We start from the raw sequence: 15,436 nt of genomic DNA on the forward strand, positions 1-15,436 counted from the left end.
AATGAAGAAAAAACCTGTTCGATATAGTCTAGGACACGAGTTTCAAAAACCTAGAAAACTTACAAAAGGACAATAAAATAAATTTCTCGAGCTTTTATTTTCAGCATCACGGTGCTCTGGAACTAACGCAGTGCTTTAATTTGAAGTTGAGAAAAGAAGGTCTACCACCTTGATGCATTTCTTAAAGGAGCACTTACGTGAAATTTTCATGTTACGCTTTATTTTCGGTGCTATGGGTGTCTACCATGCCACTAATTATAGAATGGCACATTAGATGGTCGGTCGCAGCGTAAATAACTACTTACAGCCTCGTTTGTTCCTGTCAGTTTCGGTTTCGAAAAAACGAACACCGATGCGGCCGCCCTGACAGGAGAGCTCTCGTGACGCCACCGCTCCCGTCGCACCACTGCCGCTGTGAACGCGCGCCTGGCCACCCAGACCGGCCGTGGTCTCCGCCACCTCCACGCGGAGCGGTACAAGGAGGAAGAAAATCCTAAGGTAACGTGATCAAAACGTGACGTCACCTGCCTTGTTTCCTAGTGCCTAGGTACAAAGCCGAAATAAACGCACTTTTTCACTGGGTCCCCCGAGTCAATGCTTTGCGCCGTCAGTATCCAGCGTGTCAGTTCGTGTTGTTTGCCGCCAAAGGAAACTTCAGACGCTTGGATATACCGTGAATGCTAGTATCGGTCCGAGCTCCCTATACGATGCGGTGTACTTGCATACCGACTGCGACATTTCAAGACAGACTTGCAGCATGGGCTCAGCGTAGCTCAGCCACGCTGGTCTCCGGTGTTCGCTGTCAGAGACACCGAAGAGCGGGAAAGAGGACATTTATGCTCATATTTTCCCAGCAAGGTCAGTAACATCGCTATTTTATAGGCCATTTTATTTTTGTTGTAGCTTTTGTGTTTGTACAACTACTGTGTACTTAAATCTGCGTGTATTATTTTTGTTTGCGTGGCCGCCTCGGCTTCTTAGCTGTCATTCTCAATCCCCATCTTATTAGGAGGTTACAATTTTTGTACAATCTTTAATTAAAATTTAGTGTGCGCTGCATATTGGACGAGGAAGAGAGTCAGTGAAAGAAAACCAGGCGTTGGTGCGCAAACCAACACCTGCTTCGTGTATCCAACGCGTGGTTTGTCTTTTCCCACTGTCCCTGAATTCTCGTCGAAGTACGCAGCAAACGCTAAATTGACATTACGATACTATGTCCCCGCACACTCTGGCCGCCATTTCAATCGTTTTATTGTTGTTCCTTTCGTGTAGGAGCCCGTACCATGGCTCACCGCTGACCTAACCGGGGGTGTGTACTCCCCGAAGCGCAGTCCGGGATGTCTGCGGGGCAGTGCCTCGAACGTAAGCATGCATGTGTTCGATAGCGTTAGTCTGGCGAGCATGCCATAGGCACCCATCAGAGGTCTGGTTTTTTGTGCAGTGAAGGTGCATTGCGGCGTGGGAGATGAATGGGAAACGTCGCTTATGTACAGGGACGTAAGAATGTCGCGGCAAAAAAAAAGATAAGAAGGCGTGAAACCGTCAGCTAAATATGAGAGAGAGAGAGAGAGAGAGAGAGAGAGAGAGAGAGAGAGAGAGAGAGAGAGAGAGAGAGAGAGAGAGAGAGAGAGAGAGAGAGAGAGGATAGAACAAGTGACGGCGGCAGAATCAGAGCGTCCGAGGGGCTGTGAAGGTTACGCGGCATTTTAGGCACGTAATGAGGATTCACCGGGAGCAACTGTCAGTAAAGCATGTACAGCTTTCCCGCTCATGGCAGTCCTTTCAACAGTGATTACTCTGCAATTTTTTAGCGAAATGAAAAGTTCTTTTCCACAGCTGATATTTGGGGTGAATACTTGCTTTCTGCATAGTTTCAAGTCGCGCACGTTGCGCGACTGGGTTCCTGAGCCATGGGAACTATCCCATAGAAATGCATGGGGAGTTAGATTTGACAGCGAATTAAACAAAAAAATATACAGAAACCTGAAATATTCTTGTAGCGTTTTAATCTTCACGTTGATTTCTAGCTTTATGCCAAATATCGTTTTCCTAAAGTGGTTTTTCTAGGTTCCCGAGAGGTTGTAATTTTGAGCGAGAAAGCTGGGTATGTGTACACTGAAGGTGAAGAGAAGAAGGTGGATATGTGACAAATAGTACGTAGCGGGCATAAAGCCAAAGTTTGCATGACAGAGTCGAGCAACACTCGGACAGTGATCGCGCAGAAAAATGAGATACAACTGCACTGAGAGTTGTTATTTGATTTGAGTGCTAGATATGGCCCCGCATTTAACAAAAAGCGATTACGTTTTTTTAAGTACGTGGGCATGAATGTGATTTCTCGTACAAAGGTTTTAATTAAGGCATCTTTTCTATCAATAACAAATCGTGCAGAGACTTTCATCATCATCATCACTAGCCTATCTACGCCCACTGCAGGGCAAAGACCTCTCCCATTATTCTCCAATTACCTCGGTCCTGTGCCAACTGTGACAAATTTATCCCCGCAAACTTCTTGATCTCATCTGCCCATCTAACTTTCTGCCGCCCCCTGCAACGCTTGCCTTCTCTAGGGATCCACTCTGTTACCCTGAATGACCAGCGGTTATCTTGCCTTCGCATTACATGCCCTGCCCACGTCCATTTCTTCTTCTTAATTTCTACTAATATGTCTTTAACACCAGTTTGCTCTCTGACCCACTCCGCTCTCTTCTTGTCCCTTAATGTTACACCTATCATTTTCCGCTCCATTGCCCGCTGAGTCGTTCTCAATTTAAGTTGAACCGTCTTAGTGAGCCTCCAAGTTTCTGCCCCGTAGGTGAGTACCGGTAAGATGCAGCTGTCATACACTTTCTTCTTCAGCGACAATGGTAGGCTGCTATTCATTATCTGAGAATGTCTACCATATGCACCCCACCCCATTCTGATCCTTCTAATTATCTCTGCCTCGTGGTTGGGATCTGGGGTCACAACTTGGCCTAAGTAGATATATTCGCTTACCACTTCCACTTCCTCGCCACCTATCTCAAACTGCTGTGCTGTCCCGAGGTTATTGATCATTACTTTAGTTTTCTGCATATTAATTTTCAGGCCCACGGTTCTACTATGTTCGCCCAGTGCGGAAAGCATGCTTTGCAATTCGTCCCCCGAGTTACTTAGCAAGGCAACGTCATCAGCAAATCTGAGGTTACTGAGGTATTCTCCATTAACCCTTACTCCCACCTGTTCCCAATCCAACGTTCTGAATACTTCTTGTAAGCATGCTTTGAATAACATTGGAGAGATTGTGTCTCCTTGTCTGACACCCTTTCTTATAGGTATTTTACTGCTCTCCCTATGAAGGATGATGGTAGCTGTAGACCCACTGTAGATATCCTCTAGTATTCTTACATAATGCTCATCTACTCCCTGGTTCCGTAATGCCTGAATGACTGCTAGGGTTTCAACCGAGTCAAATGCTTTCTCATAATCTATGAAGGTTATATATAGGGGTTCAGTATACTCAGCGCACTTCTCTATCACCTGATTGATCGTGTGAATATGGTCCATTGTTGAATAACCTTTACGGAACCCTGCTTGTTCTTTAGGTTGACTGAAATCTAAGGTTGCAGAGATTCGGTTAGCGATTACCTTGGTAAATACCTTGTAGACGACTGACAGTAAGCTGATCGGCCTGTAATTTTTCAAGTCCTTCATGTCGCCTTTCTTATGGATTAGGATGATGTTCCCGTTCTTCCAAGATTCCGGTACCATTGCGGTCATTAGGCATTGCGTATACAGGTTTGCCAGTTTTTCAAGTACAATTTCTCCGCCATCCTTCAAGAGGTCTGCTGTTATCTGATCCTGACCAGGTGCTTTGCCCCCTTTCATTTCTTTCAAAGCCTTCCTTACTTCTTCGGTCGTTACTGGTGGGATGTCTATCTCCTCTGAACTACTGTCTCGTTCGGCATTATCCTGGATGTCCCGGCTGCTGTACAGATCCCTGTAGAACTCCTCGGCCACTGTGACTATTTTATCCCTATTTGTGATGACATTGCCTTGCTTATCCTTAAGTGCATACATGTGATTTTTCCCTACGCCAAGACGTCTCTTCACTGCTTTCAGGCTACCTCCGTTCTTTACAGCGTATTCGATCCTCTCCATATTATACTTCCGTATGTCAGCTGTCTTACGCTTATTGATTAACTTCGAGAGCTCGGCTAGTTCTATTCTCTCAGCTGCGGTACATATTCTCATGGTTTGCCGTTTCCTGATTAGATCTCTCGTCTCCTGTGAAAGTTTACCAGTATCCTGTCTAGCCATAGTGCCCCCGACTTCTACTGCAAGACTTTACCGACTTTACCGACTTTACCGACTTTAGAGACTTTACCGACTACTTATTACTGGTGATCTTGTAATTGACCTGTAATATTCGAGTACCACTGATGCTTTTTTTTTCTTAACTCAAGCAGTCGAATACTGAATTTGCTGCCTGATAAGCGCCCCCTGCACATTTGTTGAAGCATTTGTGTGTTCTACACTTCTTTAATTAGGTTTCACGAATGCGATTCATTGTAGCTTATGAGCTCATATCCTGTAGCTGCATTGTTTAAATTTCTGTTTTTTTCTACTTTATCATTTCGCATAGTGTGCTTGTTGCTTGTTTGCACTCTGTTTACTCAGTGTACATGAAGCTTTGCACAAGATCCGTCGGCAAACCGCCTGTAGTTTGTGTATGTCCTGTCCCACCTTGCAACAACCTCATCGTGGAGTCCAGCATTTTTCTTAAAAGTTATATTAAATATATTGTGAGCATGAAATTGGCAAAGGAGAGGTTTTGCAACGGGAAGCGGCCAATATCCCTTTTATGCTTCGCTGTCGTTTAGACATTGTGCGCGTTCATGATCATCTCATTTCATCTTCCTTCTCGACCGTTGATCATCATCTCCGCTGCTGGAACGGTTGCTGCCCTTTTGTGTCCGTGCCCGGCGCTCGCAAAAAAAGCGGACCTCAAGCGTTCCCGTCGACTCTCTCCCGTCGACTCTCTCTCAAACCACATGTGCGTGGCGCTTAAATGCTTCTGCGGCATTTTTCTCATCTCCGCGTCTCGTCCGTCTGATGTTTCGCCCGATGAGCGACTGTAATTTCGTTCGAGCACACCTTTTTGAGTAGTCCATGCCTGTTTTGTGCGTCGGGCCCATCGATGGCAGCTCCCTCTGTTGGCCAGAAAAAGCAGCCGAAGATGAGGCGGAGCCGCGTCGCGGGCTGGCCTCAAAAAGGGGGCCACTGAATATCGACTCGGCTCGGATGGGACACGCGCGAGCTCCTTCTTCGGCGCCAGAGCCGCTCTGCGCGGAGGCGCGCCCAACAACTTAGGGCAAGCCCAAAAGAAAGCGACGAGCCAAAGGGCGGCGACCTGTGTTTCGTCTTACGCACGGCCGTGTGGCCAGAAAACGCGCCTTCCCGTTCGGCCTCCGCACTGGAAGAAAGACCATAGTTTTCAGTGACGCTTTCTCTCTTTTTTTTCAGCTCTCGGTATTATTGCCGTAACTCACAGCCACTTACCCGGCTTCCTTCTTTTTTAAAGTTCACCGCTGAGTCCTTCCAGTGCATTACCGTTACAGCTGCTTTCTTCTCGTTCCCGTATATCGCGCCCTGCAAGAACGTGGGGTCCAAAACGTGAAAAAGCCCAGGCTGTCCCCGCGGAGCCCTTGCGCTACTTGGGAAGATTGACGAGTCTCCGTTATGGGCGGTGTTCGCTCTCTGGGACACCTCTGCGCGCAAACGCGCGTGCAAAGTGAAGTGTGTAGTCCTCGCAAGCCTGACTTTACACGCCGGATCTTGTACACTGTTTTTGTTTAGACTTTTCGTTTCAAGCGTACCTGCCCCGTTCTATTCCCTATCGCCGACACCACGCGGCTCAGCTCCTAAAGCACAGCCAGCAAAATCTCACACGGAGCTTCGGCTGCAGTGCCCAGCGCTCGAAAGAATTGCCGGACTCTCAGTTTGACGCACGAGCCAACCCTGCGAAACGCTGGAATGATGCGGGGAGGCTGCTGTGCCCAGTGGGGAATAAAGGCCTCCACCAATGCGAAAGCATTGTTTCCCCGCTTCACCAACCCCTTCGGTCGCGTTTCAGAAAGGAACACATCAACCCGGCTCGTTTATTACGTCCTTGGATTAGGTAAACCTGCCTGATTTCGTGATTTTTTCGCTCAATTGCTTTCGGGTTATTCGCGTGAGGAAGCTGGGTTAAATAAACCTTTGGGCTTTGTTTTGCGCACTGTTAGTTTTTATTTGCTTTGTTTGACGTTTAATTAACCCAGTGATGGCGCTAGGCTAGGTACACCAGTTGGCGGCTTGGTTACTTTATTTTCGCTTAGTTTCCTAAATCTGATATCTTTGTTAGTTACCAGCAGCAGGCGATGGCTGTTGTATTGGCTACCAATAGCGAAATTGCTAGGTGCGGCTATGAATTAGTCACTCACTATGGCTATCAGTACCCATATTGAGCCAGTTTTTCTTGCGTTTGGTCAAAGTTTAGTTTTATATACATTGAAACTATCGTAACGATTAAACGCCTTAGCATCGCCAAGAGGAAGAGGCAAATCCACCAACCAAGGGCGTTTACTAAACCAAGGAACTGCTTTCAGTAAACACCGTTGGGTTGTGTATTTGCCTCTTCCTCAAGTTTAACCCAACCAGACAGAGTTCTGTCGAAGATGTTCACATCGCCAACAATGCACTGTTCTCCAAACAGTAGGCATCACATTGCTCGTGTTGGAGTATTTGGTAACTAATAATTGCGCTGAATTAAATAACCGAACAATCTTCGCTGGTTTCTACGCGCGGTGCAAAAGACAGGTCGCGTGCAGCAAATGGCAGACAAAAGAAATGGCGCAACGAGAATATGCGCGCACATGGGTGCGCATCCAGGGAGGCCGTATAAAATCCCAGGGAATAATCCATTGTTTCTGTTTTTTTTTCTCAAACCAGGGCGGTGAAAAAATTAGGGTATCACAAGCTCGAAATAAAAACAATGCGGACACAGTGCTTCATTGCTTTTTCGTGGCCTCCATTATGGTTTTATGATGTTCGATTCCGCCTTCTATGTCAGCATTCTTTCTGGTTCCCCGTAGTTCCAAGGCAGCTGCCGACTCTGAGGTGAGCTGGCACGAATTTCGAAACGCAAGCATTACGGCCCGCTAAAGCTGCGAGTGAACGCCTGTATGCCGAAAAATAGTCGGCCGGCCGCGCCTTTTCGTTGCGAGTCTACGCGCGCCCACTCTAAGCTCTGCTGTGTAGGGCGTCCTATTAGGTACCGTATGGATACCGCGAGAAAAAAAAAAAAACTGCTCATGCATGCCGAGAATAATACGCTCTGACGTTGGGCAACCTGTGTAAAAAGCCACCTGGCGGTGTTCATCCCTTCGCCTCTGCCTGTGCGCACTTTGAAGCAGGCGCCGGCCACTACACAGAGGGCGACATGGAGCCAATAGGAGCCAGCGACATCCAGCGCCAACCCGCCGCGGTGGCTCAGTGGCTAAGGCGTTGCGCTGCTGAGCACGAGGTCGCGGGTTCGATTCCCGGCCGCGGAGGCCGCTTTTCTGATGGAGGCGAAAAGCAAAAACGCCCATGTGTACGAGATTTCGGCGCACGTTAAAGATCCCCAGGTGGTCAAAATTAATCGGAGCCCTCCACTACGGCCCGCCTCATCGCCTGCGTTGCGTCGGCGCGTTAAACCCGACAATCAATCAATGAATCAAACATCCAGCGCCACCTTCGGCAGATACGTACAAAACTGGGTTGCTGACCGCGCAAGCACGTTCGTGACGGGGGCGCGCCCCTTTATCGCCGCACCCGGTGAATCGTATCAGTGGCCCCCTTTATGTCTAAACTAAATTACGTTATCCTACATTAATTCTGCCACACAGTGCAGGAGAAAGAAGATGAATTTACTTGGTTTAACACACGTATGGGAGGGAAGGTCGAAAAAAATTCCCCCGCATTTCCCCGAGGGGGAGAATGTGAAAGTGCGAATGCACGGTTGTCGGCCCGCTTGCGGCGCTTGCGCTCGGCCCCCGCAGCCCACCGCCTCGCCGCCTTCTCTTCCATCTCTTCCATCGGGTTTGTAGTATCACGTGTACACCACGCAGTTATCAAGCCGCTATAACGCCGCTGAGTCGCCAACGCACGCCGCTGACGACGTAGTTTGAATGCGTTAAAGATATAAGGCGCGTCAACACTGATATCACCGTCGCGTCCGTGGCTTGATCGGTAGAGCGTCGCGCTGCGGCCGCAAAGTCCGCGGATCGAAACCTTGCGCCGGATGCTGTTTCTTTATAGAGGAGCACTGCGGACGCCGACGCCGCCGCCGGCGGTGGATGGTTTGGGGTCGCTTATAAAGTGTATTCACACTTAAAAAATTGGCGTGCCGCCCAGAAGAGAAGCGCATGCGCGCAATAGCTCCCGCGTCTTCTGACTTGCCCGCACAACTTTGTCATGATCTGCATGTTTTGGTTCGTTTGCAAATGCGATATCAGACGTCACGCGATGTTTCCGCGCGTGAGCCGATCTATGTGAGTAGGCTTGTCGAAACGCGTTGTTCACTGCAGAGCTACTGACTGAGCAACATGGGCGTTACGTAGTGGTCTGATCTGAATATGGAACTCGGCATATGCAACAGTGTGAAATTCATACTTGTTTGCGTATGTATCAGAAGCGGTGACGTTAATACGGCGTCTCGAGAGCTGAAAATCGAATGCTGATTTTGAATTCATGACTTCGATTACAGCAATAGAAATATTACACGGTTGTGTGTCAGGCACAACGTGTTATTTGCTTTGGTTGTCTTTTTTTTCGCTTCTGTCGGAGCGCTGCACGGCAGATATACTGTTTCCAGCCATACGGATAGCGATAAAAACATAGGCACAAAAAATTTGTGTCCATGTTGGCTCCTCCACCAATAAACTTACGAGTTTTTAGGTGCAACCCAGCACGCCAGCTGAACAAAACACACCGCAAAAAAAAAGGAACTCTTCGCGAGAAGGCTATCAAATTTCATGAGAAGTTCGGAGGGGCGGGGGGAAGGCGGGGGGGGGGGGTGACACACAATAAGCGTATTTGAATTGTTATAGAATATTCATACTAGGCAATATTTTTCGCTCTATCCTAACCGCCTTGGCATAAGAACTCGGTTAGATTGTAATTGTATTGCTTTTATTACCTTCCAGCTAATTTGCAGCAAAAGCACTTGTGAACAAAAAATATTTAAGCCGCTAACATGTGGTCCTGCGTTTTGAATGTATCTAGCTTTCTATTGAAGCCGATGTTATCTCTGTTTTTCTAAGCCGTTCAGAGGATTAGACAATAGTGCTGCGTATTTTGTTTTCCAAGGAAAGCCGTTATGATATCCAATAGCTGAAGCAGCATTTAGGAACATCAACGTCTAAAGAGTCTACACTACATGTCGCTGCCTGTATTAAATACGCTGATAGCCACTTGAAATAACTCAGTAACTATAGAGTGGAACCGCTCTGCAATAGCCCACGCTGTGATGACTGCGTTTGAGGGTCCTCGTTGTGAAGAAATATACTGCGCACTTTTGCGCATTTACAGCCTGCTAACCAACCTTAGAACTACCTGCTCGTAATTCACAGCAGCACGTAATCCTCTCGTTTACTGTTTTTAAAATGTAGTAACTAGGAGTGTGCGAATATTCGAAAAATTCGAATATTACTCGAATATTTTTCGAAGATTAAATGGGTTATATTCGTATTCGCTTCGAAAACTATGTATTCGAAACATTTTGAATATTCGAAATGGTTCGAATAATTGTATATTATCGAATATTACGATTGATTAGTTTAACAGGTTGACGCGGCTTTCAACTTCAGAAAAAAATGACCAAAACATCGTTTTTTTCAAGCAACATATTCTGTCTGTATGTTTTCTATTCTGTGCGTCGGCAAAGGTTTCTTGCCGAAAATCATCGCAAAGTGGCACGAAAAATACTTTTGCTAGCCGCGGTGACAAAATGTCAGCGCAAAAGGGCGAAAAAACGGCAATTTTCGGAGCGCTGTATCTCCGCAACTGTGCCACCAGGCGCGCCCATTTTGGTACCATTGGATCGGGCGAGCGATCTTCTTTCCGGTCACGGCCATCTCTTTTATCTTCGTTCATTCACAGACGCATGAACGGCAGAAAAAGAAAGACGTACAAACGAAGCCAGGAGTTGATTCTGCAGCTCGAGTGGCCTTCCGGTCGGCGCGCGCTGAAACGGCCCTCCTGATTGGGCGTCGCCGCGGCAATGCAAGATGGCGGCCGCCTGAAATGCGTACTGCGCGTTTCAGAGTGTATTTTCGCTGCTTCGCTCGGCCATGTTTCTGTTCACTCATTCTATCTGCTATGGTATTTCACGCGGACGTTTTAGAGATGGGAATGCCTGAGATTACAAGCCAGATTACGGGAAGTTGCGTGGCTCGAAAGGCGGAGGTCATCGAACGCTTCGTGGGGCACGTGACTTTACTCCGGAGGGTGAAACGCGGTTTTGCCGCTTGTGATAGCGGTTCGTGAAGTGAACGCTTTGTCTGATCTGCGAGGCATACATGCTAAAACGACCGACGCGTCAAAAGCTTCGGCGCGCACGGCGTAGCCGCTGCGCGTTGGAGCATCGCCTGCCTGCCCAACCGGGTACGATTGAACTCCAGTTGTAATTAGTTCTTGTGACATTAGATTTAATCTTAAAAGCGACCTGAAGGGCCATTTCAGGGATAACAAAGTATGACATGTTTCGGTATAGTATACGAGCGCCGCGATGCGGGCAAGTCATATCGCTTTCTTGCGCAACGTTTCCCATGCACTTCGAGTAATCATGCAAACAGGTCTGAGTTCGGAATAAAAACATGTTAACGGAGTTAAAAACGTACCCTACTTTCGTAGCATTTAAGAAATTGATTTTTTCTATGGAAATTATTAATACCAATGCGTTAAAAATGTACCTTACGGTCGTAGCATTTAGCAAATTTAATTTTTGAGGGAAAATTTTGTGACCAGTTGGCTGTGCTGCGAAGAATATTCGATGCTCCGAATGTCAAGAGTACTAAACAAATGTGCATGCATTGAAGTTGTGGTTACGCAGAATATTATACCAAGCCTCAAAGTAACTCGTTTGTATCGTTGTGGTATGTCAACTTTTGGCAATGAACACCTCCGCATACGAGTACGAAGTTGCTGCTCCAGGCAAGGTTATAATTAAAGAATAAAAGAAGTCAAAACTCGGTTTTCAAATTTAAGTAAACAAAGAGTGCCTCATTTTTTTGCCATTGTCACAACACTGCAGAGGGAAGTTGTGCACTGCAATACAGGCAACCAGCTAACCTACTTTGCATTGAAAGCTATCTCCCACCGTTTGGTCCGCAAACTGGGCTATGCACTCTTTAAAGAGGAGCTGAAAATGATGTTTAATGGAAAGAAAAAGGCTGCAAAACGCACTCCAATTATAGGGCAAGGCATCCCAGAAGCGCCGTGTTCAAAAGAACACAGGCTACAACCCGAGTGACATTTTATGAATGATAGCGATGTTGCAACCTCGAAAGCCATTTTCTCAAAGCGTTTTTTTTTTTTTTGCCACGTACGTCGTTTGTTCCAGTGACTGCTTCGTAACCGCTAGGTGTATTTTGATTCCGTTCATTGCGTCATGGTGGACAGCTGCGGTCGTGACAATCTTAGTTTTTGAGGTTTACTTTTAGTGAACTTTTTATTCGTGTAGTCCTTCATGGTCTGAATGCATTTTGTGCATTGACCTCTAAAAAACTGAAAACTAAAAAAAATAGTGTTTTAATAAAGCAAATTCTGAGTGTCACGACCTCGTCCATTAATTTGGGAACGCAAAGCACTTCGAACAAGTTCTTTATCAAGTTTTATAGGCCGCTCAAGCTCGGTACAAGGTCAACAGAAAAAAATTGTATAAATAAAAAGAGTTTTTACAATATTACTTCGTAATTTTTTATGGTGCTATCACAAACATTTCCAGTTGCTGTCCAAATTGTCATAAAAATCTACAAAGAAACAAAAAAGTTGATTTTGAAAGCCACGTCCCCCCTTAGTTATTAGATATTCGTTTCGATATTCAAAGCTAGATATTCGTATTCGATTCGTATTCGAAAAATTTTATATTCGCACACCCCCAGTAGTAATCCCTCCTCTAACTATGACTTCGTGCCCGTAAAGAGAAGAGAAGAATCTGCGAGGAAGTGCACAGCATTTAAAGCAACCTAGTATAGTGTGACGGACTACGGCTCGGCAGGCACGCCATATTATTTCATCAGCGCCGTCTTATTTGGAGGCTTCTACCGTCCACAACATTTCTGCTGTCGTTGCAATATTATGTAGGTATGAGCGCTAATAAAGTTATGCTAGACGCCTTTACGAAGGCACGTTCGAGGGCGATAAAGGCAATCGGCACGGCCTCATCGAACCAGAGTTCTGCGCATCTGCCGCGGCTGGCGCTGCGGTAGCCCGGCAATCTCGAGTGTCCTGTGCCTATATTATTTGCAGTTGCTCCTCTTTTTCTAGGCAGGCGTTTTATGTCTGCGGGGAAACATGTAGGGGGGATCACTGAAAGTGTTCACAACCGAGGATCATATCTTGGCGGCCCTTTTGTGTCCCTAAAGGTGGGTTGAATAACATTCCCCGTGCATTTCTTTCCATTTTTCCTCCACAACCGAATCACTCCCCATAGGACGTGAGAGACAGTCCCGAGCAGGCATGTGCGATAACTTATGACTGGCGCATGGCAAAGATCATTCCAATACATAAATCCGGTTCCAAACTAGAATCTAGTAATTACCGCCCGGTCTCTTTAACCAGCACGTGCTGCAAGATATTAGAGCATGTAATTTTTAAAGCCATTATAACACATCTAGAAAATAACAACCTGCTCTACTATCGGCAACACGGTTTTCGATCTGGCTTATCAACAGTCACGCAGCTAGCCGAGATTACCAACGACATTGCGAATGCATTGAATGAAAGAGGACAAATAGACGCCGTTTTTTCTAGATTTTGCAAAAGCATTTGATGTCGTTCGCCACCCTGACCTAATAACAAAAATGCATGCAATTGGAATTGAAGATAACATTATTACATGGATAATGTCATATCTACACAACCGCAAGCAGTTTGTTGCTGTGAACAACCACACGTCCAACAGCCTGAACGTCCTTTCGGGCGTACCACAAGGATCAGTCTTAGCGCCAATTTTATTCCTTATCTACATCAACGACATTCCTATGGGCATTGACTCATCCGTTCAAATAAGGCTTTTCGCAGATGACTGCGTCGTGTACACAAGGGTAAATCGAACTGAGGACCAGATTAACCTTAATCACTCATTAACGAAAATTCAAGCCTGGTGTTCCCAGTGGGGAATGACATTGAACGCGAGAAAAACCGTAGCCATAACTTTCACGAATAAGAAAAAACCACTCAACTTTGCTTATACATTAGACAATTTGGAAATTACTAAAAGCGATCAAGTTAAATATTTGGGAGTTACATTAAAGGGGCACTGACACAAAATTTTGAAGGCGAGATAACTTCGGAGATAGATTCATGGGAACACATATACATCATCTGCAAAATATCAGCGGTGAATACAGCCTAGAACATATTTAAAATCAATTTTGAAGTGTGCGAAACGCAACCGAGCGGCCAGCAGAGGACCACGCGCAAGTGTAAATAAACAACATCCAAACACGTCACGAGTTTGTGTTTGCCGCTTCCGCACTGCCGGCTCGCCGCTCCAATCGGAGGGCCGGAGGGCGGAGCTTCTGCTCTCGAGAACGAACGACCCGATCGTTGGCGGCGGAGGCACCGTGATTTCGTCAGTTCGTCGGCTGCAGCTGGCCACGACCAAAGTTCTACAGCGATTCCAGGCACTCTGTTTCTATTACTTTTTATTTACAGTGGATGCAAAGACGCGCCGGAGGCACGAAAAGCCCACTGAGCAAGCCGCACGGTCGCTGTGCAGGCGGCGGCCACGGCCGCGAAGTGGCCCACGCCGGCGCAGGTAGCTCGAGTGATAGCTTGTTACCGCTGCACGAAATTGTCCCCAAGTCCCGACCATGGTGGCTTACATGAGAAAGGAGTTAATGATGCCATGGCGGGTTGCATTAAAAATTGTCATCCGCACCGCTCACGAGAGCGGCACTCGAATATCCGCCGCAGTGCTAAGCCGAACACATCTGTAGGCGGACCTGTAGGCAGACCGGCCGGCTGCTCCCAGCGCGCGTCTTGCCACCCACCGTCTCGAGCGTCGCGCGTCGTTCGTTAGCCGCGGTAGCATTTGCACTCGCAGCGCCTGCGTCACATCCACGGTCGCTTTTTAATTAAGCGCCTCACGAGATCAGTACGTGAGGGCATTCCCAGAAACTGCCGTCGATGCGGATTCGACAGTGCTACGGCGGCTCTGCTCTGTGATATCCCTCCGACGGCCACGTGGTCAGCTTTGTTCACACAAAATCCACAAAATCCATCGTTTCGCGGCACTCGCTGAAACCGAAACTGCGACTGGCCGCATTGAAAATGCCTCTAATTAAACAACCGTCGCACGCTGAAGCAAATGAGGTTTCTACACGTTATAAGTAGGTCACTACCTACTTATCGCAACAAAAAAAACAAGATGCAAAATTTTTGTGTCAGTGCCCCTTTAACATCCAACCTTAATTGCGAACCACATATAACTGCTATTTGTTCGAAAGCGCAAGGTAAACTGGGTTTCCTAAAGAGAAAACTCCGTAGCACTCCACCTGCAGTAAAGTTAACCGCCTATAAGACCCTGATTAGACCAGAGTCCTTATCAAAAAATTCTTATTAATAAAATTGAGAGAGTGCAAAACTTAGCAGTTCGATTTCAGTTTTCAGATTACTCCAGGTATACCAGTGTTACTAATCTGAGTAAAAGAGCCGAACTTCATTGTCTTTCCGAACGGCGAATACATTATAAACTTAAATTCCTGCATCTCCTCTATCATCGGAATTATACAATATCCAGATCAGACCATCTTCTTGAACCTTTCAGGCACTCCACGAGAACTAACCACAATAAGACATTACGACTGCCATCAAGTCACAACAACATCCACAAATACTCTGTTTTTCCGTCATCAATTGCATATTGGAATCAACTTCCATCAATAGCTGTGAACTGTGACACAGTAGAATCCTTTATTGAAAAGATTAAAACTATAAGTTTCGAAAAATAGACGCAAATGTACTAATAGAGGATTTATTGTAAGCAGTTTTTTTCCCTTCGATTGGATTGTACTTTTCCGCATGATTCTGAACTTTGTATTCTGACACTGTTGTTTTGACTACTGGGAATTGAATAGTTTTTTTTTTTCTTGGATTGTGTCTGTGCCTTTCTGTACGTGACATCGTTGTTTGTATTACCCATTGT

The 15,436-nt window shown here is 46.4% G+C and overlaps 1 protein-coding gene across 1 annotated transcript in view; it reads left to right on the plus strand.

Moving 5' to 3' along the window:
- Positions 1–632: 632 nt before the first annotated feature.
- The window catches only part of LOC144144290 (uncharacterized), a 216,761-nt gene continuing 201,957 nt past the window's right edge, over positions 633–15,436 (plus strand). The window contains exon 1 of the mRNA XM_077675655.1: positions 633–1,362. The gene's annotated coding sequence lies outside the window, so the exon portion shown is untranslated. The remainder of the gene's footprint in view (positions 1,363–15,436) is intronic.

The sequence above is a fragment of the Haemaphysalis longicornis genome, unplaced genomic scaffold, assembly GCF_048455015.1.
Source record: "Haemaphysalis longicornis isolate Haplotype H1 unplaced genomic scaffold, Haemaphysalis longicornis Haplotype H1 scaffold_7, whole genome shotgun sequence".
In the NCBI taxonomy this organism is placed as follows: domain Eukaryota; kingdom Metazoa; phylum Arthropoda; class Arachnida; order Ixodida; family Ixodidae; genus Haemaphysalis; species Haemaphysalis longicornis.